The sequence below is a fragment of the Hyla sarda genome, unplaced genomic scaffold (assembly GCF_029499605.1).
Source record: "Hyla sarda isolate aHylSar1 unplaced genomic scaffold, aHylSar1.hap1 scaffold_193, whole genome shotgun sequence".
Classification (NCBI taxonomy): Eukaryota; Metazoa; Chordata; class Amphibia; order Anura; family Hylidae; genus Hyla; species Hyla sarda.
The window spans coordinates 1-14,572 of record NW_026608585.1 but is presented as its reverse complement, the minus strand read 5'-3'; the positions used below and the strand labels follow the sequence as shown (position 1 = coordinate 14,572).

Genomic DNA, 14,572 nt, shown 5'->3' with positions numbered 1-14,572 from the left:
CCAGGCCCAGGAGCCTTAGCACTGTGCTGTGATGTCACTCAATACCACTGACATCACTAGGTGTAAACAACATCTCTCCTTTGCTGTGTATGTGACTATGGAGCTGTTTGGTGATGTCGTCTATTACGGCCTTCATAGAAGCAACAGGAGATTGTTGCATCCATCTTGAACCCTCAGAACTACAGTGCTATGATGTCACTCACTTCCACAGGCCTTGCAGAGTGTAAACAACAACAACCCAGCTTTGTTGTGTATGTAACCAAAGGGATTTGTGATGTCACCTAGAACCTTCACAGCAGCGACAGCTTTATGAGGAGCATCAGCACTGCTCTGCCTGAGCAGAACCATCACCGCCATAGGTTGTCAAATAACCCGGATTTAACCCACACAGGTAAGTCCAATGGGGTGCAGGCATGTCCTCTATGCTTACAGCTTCCCGTGGGTGTTGGTTTGATACCGTTTGGGGACAGCCAAGGAGGCATCTGCAGGCAACAAAGGTAGGTGTGTGCTTGTGTGTGTGTTTCCTATGCAGATCCTAAGCCCAGTGTCACATGCAAGTAGGAGGAGTAAGAAGGGTTCCTGGCAAATCCGGGTTATGGATTGCATTTAAAAAGGCCCCGTGGGAGTGCAATGGGCCCCTGTCTTGCTGCTTAGCAATAATGGTATGGGTTTAGGTTCTGCTGTGTGTACTGGTGGTTGACTGCCCCCCAGCCCAGAGTGTGCATGGAAAATTGTCTGGCAGCCTCCCTGACAGCAAGCAGTGATAGTGCCCATGAAGGGGACCTTGTTGGGCCCGCCCCTTTCACGGTTATCGCTTCTCGGCCTTTTGGCTAAGATCAAGTGTAGTATCTGTTCTTATCAGTTTAATATCTGATACGTCCCCTATCTGGGGACCATATATTAAATGGATTTTTGAGAACGGGGGCCGATTTCGAAGCTTGCTTCCGTCGCCCTATGCATTGACCCGATATGGCAGTATCTTCGGGTACAGTGCACCACCCCCTTACAGGGTTAAAAAGAAAGATTCCTACTTTCATTGCTACCTGCTTGCTGGCTAGCCAGCTAGCCAGCCCTGTGGGCCTTGCTGCTGCTGCAGCCAAAAAACAAAAGGTGGTGCTGCTGCTGCTTCTGCTGCTTCTGCTTCTGCTTGTGTCTGGCCCCTGTTGGAGCGTCCAGGCACAGGACTTCTGCTGCTGCTGACTAAATGGCCTCCTTAATTGGATCATTTGAGTAGCCAGCACACCTGTGCAGGTAGGGCATGACATGATAGGCAGCTGCCTTGATAGCGGGTGGGTGCTGAATGTTCCTAATTGACAAAATAAGATTAATGCTTATGAAGAAATATAAAATCTCATCCCTTCCCCAATATCGCGCCACACCCCTACCCCTTAATTCCCTGGTTGAACGTGATGGACATATGTCTTTTTTCGACCGTACTAACTATGTAACTATGTAACATAACATGGGGGGGGGGGGGGGGGTCTCCTGGCTGTTCACACAGGTGTGTCATTGCTGTACATTGACCATGCATTGCTTCTGTGGTATTGCAAAGGCAAAGACAAATGCTTCCAGCCATCCATTGCACTAATGGATTGGTCATCAGCTGGCTGTCTATGTCCCGCATCAATATAGACCAAAGTACAGAGGGTTAGGCTATGCTATTGTGCACCTACCTGATGCATCAGAAGGTGCGAGGCCCTTGCTAAATTCTGTGCACAGACTTTGAGATCTATGCTTTAGACTGTATCTAAACCTGCTCCAACATGGACTGACATTCTGGCCTACTTTCAGCCGATGCGACTTGTCTGTCGCTGAACAGTCGCTTTTTATGTATTCAGCACCTATGTATAATGTTGTAAAAATGCTCTAGAAGCTAAAGTCGCAGAAATGTCACACATATTTGGCCTGCAACTTTCTGTGCGACAAATTCAGACAGGAAAAATCAGTATAAATCCTTAGAAAATTATCCCCCAGTGTCTCCATCTGCTGGCGGTATTGAATAAGCATTGCTGCACTGATGGGGTATGCATTAGACGAAAAAAAAGAAGAAAAAGAAGAATAATACGCCCAGAAAAGAGGCGAAAAGGAGAAAAACGTAAAAAAACGTGAAAAAAAAGTAAGAGGAAGAGAAGGGAAAAAAAGGTGGAAATGGGTTTAAAAGTGATTTCGGCGGAGAAATATATATATATATATATATATATATATATATATATATATATGCGCACACACACACATAGATATAAACGTATTCTCCGTTGAGATATTGCAGCCGCTGCTGTGTCCAGGCCCAGGAGCCTTAGCACTGTGCTGTGATGTCACTCAATACCACTGACATCACTAGGTGTAAACAACATCTCTCCTTTGCTGTGTATGTGACTATGGAGCTGTTTGGTGATGTCGTCTATTACGGCCTTCATAGAAGCAACAGGAGATTGTTGCATCCATCTTGAACCCTCAGAACTACAGTGCTATGATGTCACTCACTTCCACAGGCCTTGCAGAGTGTAAACAACAACAACCCAGCTTTGTTGTGTATGTAACCAAAGGGATTTGTGATGTCACCTAGAACCTTCACAGCAGCGACAGCTTTATGAGGAGCATCAGCACTGCTCTGCCTGAGCAGAACCATCACCGCCATAGGTTGTCAAATAACCCGGATTTAACCCACACAGGTAAGTCCAATGGGGTGCAGGCATGTCCTCTATGCTTACAGCTTCCCGTGGGTGTTGGTTTGATACCGTTTGGGGACAGCCAAGGAGGCATCTGCAGGCAACAAAGGTAGGTGTGTGCTTGTGTGTGTGTTTCCTATGCAGATCCTAAGCCCAGTGTCACATGCAAGTAGGAGGAGTAAGAAGGGTTCCTGGCAAATCCGGGTTATGGATTGCATTTAAAAAGGCCCCGTGGGAGTGCAATGGGCCCCTGTCTTGCTGCTTAGCAATAATGGTATGGGTTTAGGTTCTGCTGTGTGTACTGGTGGTTGACTGCCCCCCAGCCCAGAGTGTGCATGGAAAATTGTCTGGCAGCCTCCCTGACAGCAAGCAGTGATAGTGCCCATGAAGGGGACCTTGTTGGGCCCGCCCCTTTCACGGTTATCGCTTCTCGGCCTTTTGGCTAAGATCAAGTGTAGTATCTGTTCTTATCAGTTTAATATCTGATACGTCCCCTATCTGGGGACCATATATTAAATGGATTTTTGAGAACGGGGGCCGATTTCGAAGCTTGCTTCCGTCGCCCTATGCATTGACCCGATATGGCAGTATCTTCGGGTACAGTGCACCACCCCCTTACAGGGTTAAAAAGAAAGATTCCTACTTTCATTGCTACCTGCTTGCTGGCTAGCCAGCTAGCCAGCCCTGTGGGCCTTGCTGCTGCTGCAGCCAAAAAACAAAAGGTGGTGCTGCTGCTGCTTCTGCTGCTTCTGCTTCTGCTTGTGTCTGGCCCCTGTTGGAGCGTCCAGGCACAGGACTTCTGCTGCTGCTGACTAAATGGCCTCCTTAATTGGATCATTTGAGTAGCCAGCACACCTGTGCAGGTAGGGCATGACATGATAGGCAGCTGCCTTGATAGCGGGTGGGTGCTGAATGTTCCTAATTGACAAAATAAGATTAATGCTTATGAAGAAATATAAAATCTCATCCCTTCCCCAATATCGCGCCACACCCCTACCCCTTAATTCCCTGGTTGAACGTGATGGACATATGTCTTTTTTCGACCGTACTAACTATGTAACTATGTAACATAACATGGGGGGGGGGGGGGGGGGTCTCCTGGCTGTTCACACAGGTGTGTCATTGCTGTACATTGACCATGCATTGCTTCTGTGGTATTGCAAAGGCAAAGACAAATGCTTCCAGCCATCCATTGCACTAATGGATTGGTCATCAGCTGGCTGTCTATGTCCCGCATCAATATAGACCAAAGTACAGAGGGTTAGGCTATGCTATTGTGCACCTACCTGATGCATCAGAAGGTGCGAGGCCCTTGCTAAATTCTGTGCACAGACTTTGAGATCTATGCTTTAGACTGTATCTAAACCTGCTCCAACATGGACTGACATTCTGGCCTACTTTCAGCCGATGCGACTTGTCTGTCGCTGAACAGTCGCTTTTTATGTATTCAGCACCTATGTATAATGTTGTAAAAATGCTCTAGAAGCTAAAGTCGCAGAAATGTCACACATATTTGGCCTGCAACTTTCTGTGCGACAAATTCAGACAGGAAAAATCAGTATAAATCCTTAGAAAATTATCCCCCAGTGTCTCCATCTGCTGGCGGTATTGAATAAGCATTGCTGCACTGATGGGGTATGCATTAGACGAAAAAAAAGAAGAAAAAGAAGAATAATACGCCCAGAAAAGAGGCGAAAAGGAGAAAAACGTAAAAAAACGTGAAAAAAAAGTAAGAGGAAGAGAAGGGAAAAAAAGGTGGAAATGGGTTTAAAAGTGATTTCGGCGGAGAAATATATATATATATATATATATATATATATATATATATATATATGCGCACACACACACATAGATATAAACGTATTCTCCGTTGAGATATTGCAGCCGCTGCTGTGTCCAGGCCCAGGAGCCTTAGCACTGTGCTGTGATGTCACTCAATACCACTGACATCACTAGGTGTAAACAACATCTCTCCTTTGCTGTGTATGTGACTATGGAGCTGTTTGGTGATGTCGTCTATTACGGCCTTCATAGAAGCAACAGGAGATTGTTGCATCCATCTTGAACCCTCAGAACTACAGTGCTATGATGTCACTCACTTCCACAGGCCTTGCAGAGTGTAAACAACAACAACCCAGCTTTGTTGTGTATGTAACCAAAGGGATTTGTGATGTCACCTAGAACCTTCACAGCAGCGACAGCTTTATGAGGAGCATCAGCACTGCTCTGCCTGAGCAGAACCATCACCGCCATAGGTTGTCAAATAACCCGGATTTAACCCACACAGGTAAGTCCAATGGGGTGCAGGCATGTCCTCTATGCTTACAGCTTCCCGTGGGTGTTGGTTTGATACCGTTTGGGGACAGCCAAGGAGGCATCTGCAGGCAACAAAGGTAGGTGTGTGCTTGTGTGTGTGTTTCCTATGCAGATCCTAAGCCCAGTGTCACATGCAAGTAGGAGGAGTAAGAAGGGTTCCTGGCAAATCCGGGTTATGGATTGCATTTAAAAAGGCCCCGTGGGAGTGCAATGGGCCCCTGTCTTGCTGCTTAGCAATAATGGTATGGGTTTAGGTTCTGCTGTGTGTACTGGTGGTTGACTGCCCCCCAGCCCAGAGTGTGCATGGAAAATTGTCTGGCAGCCTCCCTGACAGCAAGCAGTGATAGTGCCCATGAAGGGGACCTTGTTGGGCCCGCCCCTTTCACGGTTATCGCTTCTCGGCCTTTTGGCTAAGATCAAGTGTAGTATCTGTTCTTATCAGTTTAATATCTGATACGTCCCCTATCTGGGGACCATATATTAAATGGATTTTTGAGAACGGGGGCCGATTTCGAAGCTTGCTTCCGTCGCCCTATGCATTGACCCGATATGGCAGTATCTTCGGGTACAGTGCACCACCCCCTTACAGGGTTAAAAAGAAAGATTCCTACTTTCATTGCTACCTGCTTGCTGGCTAGCCAGCTAGCCAGCCCTGTGGGCCTTGCTGCTGCTGCAGCCAAAAAACAAAAGGTGGTGCTGCTGCTGCTTCTGCTGCTTCTGCTTCTGCTTGTGTCTGGCCCCTGTTGGAGCGTCCAGGCACAGGACTTCTGCTGCTGCTGACTAAATGGCCTCCTTAATTGGATCATTTGAGTAGCCAGCACACCTGTGCAGGTAGGGCATGACATGATAGGCAGCTGCCTTGATAGCGGGTGGGTGCTGAATGTTCCTAATTGACAAAATAAGATTAATGCTTATGAAGAAATATAAAATCTCATCCCTTCCCCAATATCGCGCCACACCCCTACCCCTTAATTCCCTGGTTGAACGTGATGGACATATGTCTTTTTTCGACCGTACTAACTATGTAACTATGTAACATAACATGGGGGGGGGGGGGGGGGGGTCTCCTGGCTGTTCACACAGGTGTGTCATTGCTGTACATTGACCATGCATTGCTTCTGTGGTATTGCAAAGGCAAAGACAAATGCTTCCAGCCATCCATTGCACTAATGGATTGGTCATCAGCTGGCTGTCTATGTCCCGCATCAATATAGACCAAAGTACAGAGGGTTAGGCTATGCTATTGTGCACCTACCTGATGCATCAGAAGGTGCGAGGCCCTTGCTAAATTCTGTGCACAGACTTTGAGATCTATGCTTTAGACTGTATCTAAACCTGCTCCAACATGGACTGACATTCTGGCCTACTTTCAGCCGATGCGACTTGTCTGTCGCTGAACAGTCGCTTTTTATGTATTCAGCACCTATGTATAATGTTGTAAAAATGCTCTAGAAGCTAAAGTCGCAGAAATGTCACACATATTTGGCCTGCAACTTTCTGTGCGACAAATTCAGACAGGAAAAATCAGTATAAATCCTTAGAAAATTATCCCCCAGTGTCTCCATCTGCTGGCGGTATTGAATAAGCATTGCTGCACTGATGGGGTATGCATTAGACGAAAAAAAAGAAGAAAAAGAAGAATAATACGCCCAGAAAAGAGGCGAAAAGGAGAAAAACGTAAAAAAACGTGAAAAAAAAGTAAGAGGAAGAGAAGGGAAAAAAAGGTGGAAATGGGTTTAAAAGTGATTTCGGCGGAGAAATATATATATATATATATATATATATATATATATATATATATATATGCGCACACACACACATAGATATAAACGTATTCTCCGTTGAGATATTGCAGCCGCTGCTGTGTCCAGGCCCAGGAGCCTTAGCACTGTGCTGTGATGTCACTCAATACCACTGACATCACTAGGTGTAAACAACATCTCTCCTTTGCTGTGTATGTGACTATGGAGCTGTTTGGTGATGTCGTCTATTACGGCCTTCATAGAAGCAACAGGAGATTGTTGCATCCATCTTGAACCCTCAGAACTACAGTGCTATGATGTCACTCACTTCCACAGGCCTTGCAGAGTGTAAACAACAACAACCCAGCTTTGTTGTGTATGTAACCAAAGGGATTTGTGATGTCACCTAGAACCTTCACAGCAGCGACAGCTTTATGAGGAGCATCAGCACTGCTCTGCCTGAGCAGAACCATCACCGCCATAGGTTGTCAAATAACCCGGATTTAACCCACACAGGTAAGTCCAATGGGGTGCAGGCATGTCCTCTATGCTTACAGCTTCCCGTGGGTGTTGGTTTGATACCGTTTGGGGACAGCCAAGGAGGCATCTGCAGGCAACAAAGGTAGGTGTGTGCTTGTGTGTGTGTTTCCTATGCAGATCCTAAGCCCAGTGTCACATGCAAGTAGGAGGAGTAAGAAGGGTTCCTGGCAAATCCGGGTTATGGATTGCATTTAAAAAGGCCCCGTGGGAGTGCAATGGGCCCCTGTCTTGCTGCTTAGCAATAATGGTATGGGTTTAGGTTCTGCTGTGTGTACTGGTGGTTGACTGCCCCCCAGCCCAGAGTGTGCATGGAAAATTGTCTGGCAGCCTCCCTGACAGCAAGCAGTGATAGTGCCCATGAAGGGGACCTTGTTGGGCCCGCCCCTTTCACGGTTATCGCTTCTCGGCCTTTTGGCTAAGATCAAGTGTAGTATCTGTTCTTATCAGTTTAATATCTGATACGTCCCCTATCTGGGGACCATATATTAAATGGATTTTTGAGAACGGGGGCCGATTTCGAAGCTTGCTTCCGTCGCCCTATGCATTGACCCGATATGGCAGTATCTTCGGGTACAGTGCACCACCCCCTTACAGGGTTAAAAAGAAAGATTCCTACTTTCATTGCTACCTGCTTGCTGGCTAGCCAGCTAGCCAGCCCTGTGGGCCTTGCTGCTGCTGCAGCCAAAAAACAAAAGGTGGTGCTGCTGCTGCTTCTGCTGCTTCTGCTTCTGCTTGTGTCTGGCCCCTGTTGGAGCGTCCAGGCACAGGACTTCTGCTGCTGCTGACTAAATGGCCTCCTTAATTGGATCATTTGAGTAGCCAGCACACCTGTGCAGGTAGGGCATGACATGATAGGCAGCTGCCTTGATAGCGGGTGGGTGCTGAATGTTCCTAATTGACAAAATAAGATTAATGCTTATGAAGAAATATAAAATCTCATCCCTTCCCCAATATCGCGCCACACCCCTACCCCTTAATTCCCTGGTTGAACGTGATGGACATATGTCTTTTTTCGACCGTACTAACTATGTAACTATGTAACATAACATGGGGGGGGGGGGGGGGGGGGGGGGGGGTCTCCTGGCTGTTCACACAGGTGTGTCATTGCTGTACATTGACCATGCATTGCTTCTGTGGTATTGCAAAGGCAAAGACAAATGCTTCCAGCCATCCATTGCACTAATGGATTGGTCATCAGCTGGCTGTCTATGTCCCGCATCAATATAGACCAAAGTACAGAGGGTTAGGCTATGCTATTGTGCACCTACCTGATGCATCAGAAGGTGCGAGGCCCTTGCTAAATTCTGTGCACAGACTTTGAGATCTATGCTTTAGACTGTATCTAAACCTGCTCCAACATGGACTGACATTCTGGCCTACTTTCAGCCGATGCGACTTGTCTGTCGCTGAACAGTCGCTTTTTATGTATTCAGCACCTATGTATAATGTTGTAAAAATGCTCTAGAAGCTAAAGTCGCAGAAATGTCACACATATTTGGCCTGCAACTTTCTGTGCGACAAATTCAGACAGGAAAAATCAGTATAAATCCTTAGAAAATTATCCCCCAGTGTCTCCATCTGCTGGCGGTATTGAATAAGCATTGCTGCACTGATGGGGTATGCATTAGACGAAAAAAAAGAAGAAAAAGAAGAATAATACGCCCAGAAAAGAGGCGAAAAGGAGAAAAACGTAAAAAAACGTGAAAAAAAAGTAAGAGGAAGAGAAGGGAAAAAAAGGTGGAAATGGGTTTAAAAGTGATTTCGGCGGAGAAATATATATATATATATATATATATATATATATATATATATGCGCACACACACACATAGATATAAACGTATTCTCCGTTGAGATATTGCAGCCGCTGCTGTGTCCAGGCCCAGGAGCCTTAGCACTGTGCTGTGATGTCACTCAATACCACTGACATCACTAGGTGTAAACAACATCTCTCCTTTGCTGTGTATGTGACTATGGAGCTGTTTGGTGATGTCGTCTATTACGGCCTTCATAGAAGCAACAGGAGATTGTTGCATCCATCTTGAACCCTCAGAACTACAGTGCTATGATGTCACTCACTTCCACAGGCCTTGCAGAGTGTAAACAACAACAACCCAGCTTTGTTGTGTATGTAACCAAAGGGATTTGTGATGTCACCTAGAACCTTCACAGCAGCGACAGCTTTATGAGGAGCATCAGCACTGCTCTGCCTGAGCAGAACCATCACCGCCATAGGTTGTCAAATAACCCGGATTTAACCCACACAGGTAAGTCCAATAGGGTGCAGGCATGTCCTCTATGCTTACAGCTTCCCGTGGGTGTTGGTTTGATACCGTTTGGGGACAGCCAAGGAGGCATCTGCAGGCAACAAAGGTAGGTGTGTGCTTGTGTGTGTGTTTCCTATGCAGATCCTAAGCCCAGTGTCACATGCAAGTAGGAGGAGTAAGAAGGGTTCCTGGCAAATCCGGGTTATGGATTGCATTTAAAAAGGCCCCGTGGGAGTGCAATGGGCCCCTGTCTTGCTGCTTAGCAATAATGGTATGGGTTTAGGTTCTGCTGTGTGTACTGGTGGTTGACTGCCCCCCAGCCCAGAGTGTGCATGGAAAATTGTCTGGCAGCCTCCCTGACAGCAAGCAGTGATAGTGCCCATGAAGGGGACCTTGTTGGGCCCGCCCCTTTCACGGTTATCGCTTCTCGGCCTTTTGGCTAAGATCAAGTGTAGTATCTGTTCTTATCAGTTTAATATCTGATACGTCCCCTATCTGGGGACCATATATTAAATGGATTTTTGAGAACGGGGGCCGATTTCGAAGCTTGCTTCCGTCGCCCTATGCATTGACCCGATATGGCAGTATCTTCGGGTACAGTGCACCACCCCCTTACAGGGTTAAAAAGAAAGATTCCTACTTTCATTGCTACCTGCTTGCTGGCTAGCCAGCTAGCCAGCCCTGTGGGCCTTGCTGCTGCTGCAGCCAAAAAACAAAAGGTGGTGCTGCTGCTGCTTCTGCTGCTTCTGCTTCTGCTTGTGTCTGGCCCCTGTTGGAGCGTCCAGGCACAGGACTTCTGCTGCTGCTGACTAAATGGCCTCCTTAATTGGATCATTTGAGTAGCCAGCACACCTGTGCAGGTAGGGCATGACATGATAGGCAGCTGCCTTGATAGCGGGTGGGTGCTGAATGTTCCTAATTGACAAAATAAGATTAATGCTTATGAAGAAATATAAAATCTCATCCCTTCCCCAATATCGCGCCACACCCCTACCCCTTAATTCCCTGGTTGAACGTGATGGACATATGTCTTTTTTCGACCGTACTAACTATGTAACTATGTAACATAACATGGGGGGGGGGGGGGGGGGGTCTCCTGGCTGTTCACACAGGTGTGTCATTGCTGTACATTGACCATGCATTGCTTCTGTGGTATTGCAAAGGCAAAGACAAATGCTTCCAGCCATCCATTGCACTAATGGATTGGTCATCAGCTGGCTGTCTATGTCCCGCATCAATATAGACCAAAGTACAGAGGGTTAGGCTATGCTATTGTGCACCTACCTGATGCATCAGAAGGTGCGAGGCCCTTGCTAAATTCTGTGCACAGACTTTGAGATCTATGCTTTAGACTGTATCTAAACCTGCTCCAACATGGACTGACATTCTGGCCTACTTTCAGCCGATGCGACTTGTCTGTCGCTGAACAGTCGCTTTTTATGTATTCAGCACCTATGTATAATGTTGTAAAAATGCTCTAGAAGCTAAAGTCGCAGAAATGTCACACATATTTGGCCTGCAACTTTCTGTGCGACAAATTCAGACAGGAAAAATCAGTATAAATCCTTAGAAAATTATCCCCCAGTGTCTCCATCTGCTGGCGGTATTGAATAAGCATTGCTGCACTGATGGGGTATGCATTTGACGAAAAAAAAGAAGAAAAAGAAGAATAATACGCCCAGAAAAGAGGCGAAAAGGAGAAAAACGTAAAAAAACGTGAAAAAAAAGTAAGAGGAAGAGAAGGGAAAAAAAGGTGGAAATGGGTTTAAAAGTGATTTCGGCGGAGATATATATATATATATATATATATATATATATATATATATATATATGCGCACACACACACATAGATATAAACGTATTCTCCGTTGAGATATTGCAGCCGCTGCTGTGTCCAGGCCCAGGAGCCTTAGCACTGTGCTGTGATGTCACTCAATACCACTGACATCACTAGGTGTAAACAACATCTCTCCTTTGCTGTGTATGTGACTATGGAGCTGTTTGGTGATGTCGTCTATTACGGCCTTCATAGAAGCAACAGGAGATTGTTGCATCCATCTTGAACCCTCAGAACTACAGTGCTATGATGTCACTCACTTCCACAGGCCTTGCAGAGTGTAAACAACAACAACCCAGCTTTGTTGTGTATGTAACCAAAGGGATTTGTGATGTCACCTAGAACCTTCACAGCAGCGACAGCTTTATGAGGAGCATCAGCACTGCTCTGCCTGAGCAGAACCATCACCGCCATAGGTTGTCAAATAACCCGGATTTAACCCACACAGGTAAGTCCAATGGGGTGCAGGCATGTCCTCTATGCTTACAGCTTCCCGTGGGTGTTGGTTTGATACCGTTTGGGGACAGCCAAGGAGGCATCTGCAGGCAACAAAGGTAGGTGTGTGCTTGTGTGTGTGTTTCCTATGCAGATCCTAAGCCCAGTGTCACATGCAAGTAGGAGGAGTAAGAAGGGTTCCTGGCAAATCCGGGTTATGGATTGCATTTAAAAAGGCCCCGTGGGAGTGCAATGGGCCCCTGTCTTGCTGCTTAGCAATAATGGTATGGGTTTAGGTTCTGCTGTGTGTACTGGTGGTTGACTGCCCCCCAGCCCAGAGTGTGCATGGAAAATTGTCTGGCAGCCTCCCTGACAGCAAGCAGTGATAGTGCCCATGAAGGGGACCTTGTTGGGCCCGCCCCTTTCACGGTTATCGCTTCTCGGCCTTTTGGCTAAGATCAAGTGTAGTATCTGTTCTTATCAGTTTAATATCTGATACGTCCCCTATCTGGGGACCATATATTAAATGGATTTTTGAGAACGGGGGCCGATTTCGAAGCTTGCTTCCGTCGCCCTATGCATTGACCCGATATGGCAGTATCTTCGGGTACAGTGCACCACCCCCTTACAGGGTTAAAAAGAAAGATTCCTACTTTCATTGCTACCTGCTTGCTGGCTAGCCAGCTAGCCAGCCCTGTGGGCCTTGCTGCTGCTGCAGCCAAAAAACAAAAGGTGGTGCTGCTGCTGCTTCTGCTGCTTCTGCTTCTGCTTGTGTCTGGCCCCTGTTGGAGCGTCCAGGCACAGGACTTCTGCTGCTGCTGACTAAATGGCCTCCTTAATTGGATCATTTGAGTAGCCAGCACACCTGTGCAGGTAGGGCATGACATGATAGGCAGCTGCCTTGATAGCGGGTGGGTGCTGAATGTTCCTAATTGACAAAATAAGATTAATGCTTATGAAGAAATATAAAATCTCATCCCTTCCCCAATATCGCGCCACACCCCTACCCCTTAATTCCCTGGTTGAACGTGATGGACATATGTCTTTTTTCGACCGTACTAACTATGTAACTATGTAACATAACATGGGGGGGGGGGGGAGGGTCTCCTGGCTGTTCACACAGGTGTGTCATTGCTGTACATTGACCATGCATTGCTTCTGTGGTATTGCAAAGGCAAAGACAAATGCTTCCAGCCATCCATTGCACTAATGGATTGGTCATCAGCTGGCTGTCTATGTCCCGCATCAATATAGACCAAAGTACAGAGGGTTAGGCTATGCTATTGTGCACCTACCTGATGCATCAGAAGGTGCGAGGCCCTTGCTAAATTCTGTGCACAGACTTTGAGATCTATGCTTTAGACTGTATCTAAACCTGCTCCAACATGGACTGACATTCTGGCCTACTTTCAGCCGATGCGACTTGTCTGTCGCTGAACAGTCGCTTTTTATGTATTCAGCACCTATGTATAATGTTGTAAAAATGCTCTAGAAGCTAAAGTCGCAGAAATGTCACACATATTTGGCCTGCAACTTTCTGTGCGACAAATTCAGACAGGAAAAATCAGTATAAATCCTTAGAAAATTATCCCCCAGTGTCTCCATCTGCTGGCGGTATTGAATAAGCATTGCTGCACTGATGGGGTATGCATTAGACGAAAAAAAAGAAGAAAAAGAAGAATAATACGCCCAGAAAAGAGGCGAAAAGGAGAAAAACGTAAAAAAACGTGAAAAAAAAGTAAGAGGAAGAGAAGGGAAAAAAAGGTGGAAATGGGTTTAAAAGTGATTTCGGCGGAGAAATATATATATATATATATATATATATATATATATATATATATATATGCGCACACACACACATAGATATGAACGTATTCTCCGTTGAGATATTGCAGCCGCTGCTGTGTCCAGGCCCAGGAGCCTTAGCACTGTGCTGTGATGTCACTCAATACCACTGACATCACTAGGTGTAAACAACATCTCTCCTTTGCTGTGTATGTGACTATGGAGCTGTTTGGTGATGTCGTCTATTACGGCCTTCATAGAAGCAACAGGAGATTGTTGCATCCATCTTGAACCCTCAGAACTACAGTGCTATGATGTCACTCACTTCCACAGGCCTTGCAGAGTGTAAACAACAACAACCCAGCTTTGTTGTGTATGTAACCAAAGGGATTTGTGATGTCACCTAGAACCTTCACAGCAGCGACAGCTTTATGAGGAGCATCAGCACTGCTCTGCCTGAGCAGAACCATCACCGCCATAGGTTGTCAAATAACCCGGATTTAACCCACACAGGTAAGTCCAATGGGGTGCAGGCATGTCCTCTATGCTTACAGCTTCCCGTGGGTGTTGGTTTGATACCGTTTGGGGACAGCCAAGGAGGCATCTGCAGGCAACAAAGGTAGGTGTGTGCTTGTGTGTGTGTTTCCTATGCAGATCCTAAGCCCAGTGTCACATGCAAGTAGGAGGAGTAAGAAGGGTTCCTGGCAAATCCGGGTTATGGATTGCATTTAAAAAGGCCCCGTGGGAGTGCAATGGGCCCCTGTCTTGCTGCTTAGCAATAATGGTATGGGTTTAGGTTCTGCTGTGTGTACTGGTGGTTGACTGCCCCCCAGCCCAGAGTGTGCATGGAAAATTGTCTGGCAGCCTCCCTGACAGCAAGCAGTGATAGTGCCCATGAAGGGGACCTTGTTGGGCCCGCCCCTTTCACGGTTATCGCTTCTCGGCCTTTTGGCTAAGATCAAGTGTAGTATCTGTTCTTATCA

General features: G+C 46.5%; 6 non-coding genes and 1 pseudogene across 6 annotated transcripts; all 7 read left to right on the top strand.

Annotated features, from left to right (window-relative positions):
* Nucleotides 1-810: 810 nt before the first annotated feature.
* LOC130316289 (U2 spliceosomal RNA) lies at nucleotides 811-1,001 on the top strand. The gene has a single exon (XR_008863636.1). It is a non-coding gene; the product is annotated as a U2 spliceosomal RNA (small nuclear RNA).
* A 2,090-nt stretch (nucleotides 1,002-3,091) lies between these two features.
* On the top strand, nucleotides 3,092-3,282 carry LOC130316276 (U2 spliceosomal RNA). The gene has a single exon (XR_008863625.1). It is a non-coding gene; the product is annotated as a U2 spliceosomal RNA (small nuclear RNA).
* Nucleotides 3,283-5,375: 2,093 nt separating this feature from the next.
* On the top strand, nucleotides 5,376-5,566 carry LOC130316482 (U2 spliceosomal RNA). Its single transcript, XR_008863799.1, has one exon. It is a non-coding gene; the product is annotated as a U2 spliceosomal RNA (small nuclear RNA).
* Nucleotides 5,567-7,662: 2,096 nt separating this feature from the next.
* LOC130316470 (U2 spliceosomal RNA) lies at nucleotides 7,663-7,853 on the top strand. Its single transcript, XR_008863788.1, has one exon. It is a non-coding gene; the product is annotated as a U2 spliceosomal RNA (small nuclear RNA).
* Nucleotides 7,854-9,951: 2,098 nt separating this feature from the next.
* On the top strand, nucleotides 9,952-10,142 carry LOC130316458 (U2 spliceosomal RNA). Its single transcript, XR_008863777.1, has one exon. It is a non-coding gene; the product is annotated as a U2 spliceosomal RNA (small nuclear RNA).
* A 2,094-nt stretch (nucleotides 10,143-12,236) lies between these two features.
* LOC130316393 (U2 spliceosomal RNA) lies at nucleotides 12,237-12,427 on the top strand. The gene has a single exon (XR_008863730.1). It is a non-coding gene; the product is annotated as a U2 spliceosomal RNA (small nuclear RNA).
* A 2,094-nt stretch (nucleotides 12,428-14,521) lies between these two features.
* On the top strand, nucleotides 14,522-14,572 carry LOC130316441 (U2 spliceosomal RNA; annotated as a pseudogene; the record flags this gene model as incomplete).